The sequence below is a fragment of the Limulus polyphemus genome, unplaced genomic scaffold (genome assembly GCF_000517525.1).
Source record: "Limulus polyphemus unplaced genomic scaffold, Limulus_polyphemus-2.1.2 Scaffold3606, whole genome shotgun sequence".
Classification (NCBI taxonomy): Eukaryota; Metazoa; Arthropoda; class Merostomata; order Xiphosura; family Limulidae; genus Limulus; species Limulus polyphemus.
In genome coordinates, this window is record NW_013669216.1 from 22,144 (window position 1) to 22,940 (window position 797).

A 797-nucleotide genomic window follows, 5' to 3' on the forward strand; every position below is an offset into this window, starting at 1 on the left:
GTTAGTGGTGTTAGATTACAGTTCCTAGATTAAGTCGCTAGTGCAACTAGATCTAACATTAATGTTAGACCTGTTATTTCCATCTTTTTAGTCTTAGGTTTGGATCTAGATGTAATAATAATAATGACAGAAATTCAGTTTTATACATCTAAACTAGACCTTAGATTTGAGTGCGTAGATTGAAAGCACCTTGTATTGAATCTACCCAGATCTAGATAAAACCTTGCCTCATCATGTTAGATTTAGATTTATTAGGCCTAACTTTTAGAAAAAATGTTACTATGACGACAGCGGAAGTCACGTGACGCTGGTAACAGTATATAAGCCGGCAAATAAAGTGACGGCAGATAATTGAATTGCAGACAGAGAGATATAGAGACAGGTAATCGAGTCAAGCCGTAAGTAAAGTGCGTGAATCGTTGTGAATTATAGCGTGTGTTTAAGTTAAAGTGACTGTGGAAATTAAGTGTATTGCAAAGTTGAAGTCAGAAAGAATAAACTAGTTTTATTTAAGAAAGGACTTGTATCGCTGAAGTTCTTCGGAAATATTTTTTACGGAAAATTAACAAACGACCAGAGACATAACATTACATAACATTACAATGCCTAGTTTAAGAGTTAGTATAGGTCTAAGTATGCCTATAATATAGGCTACAATTTGTATGATGATGGACCTAGGGTCTAGAAATAAAGTTATAACTGAAATTAGACCTAAAGTCTAGTACATTAGTTGGTGTAAGACATGATTTACAATCAACCAATACAATTACAAACCATTAGGTCTATAATATTTACTA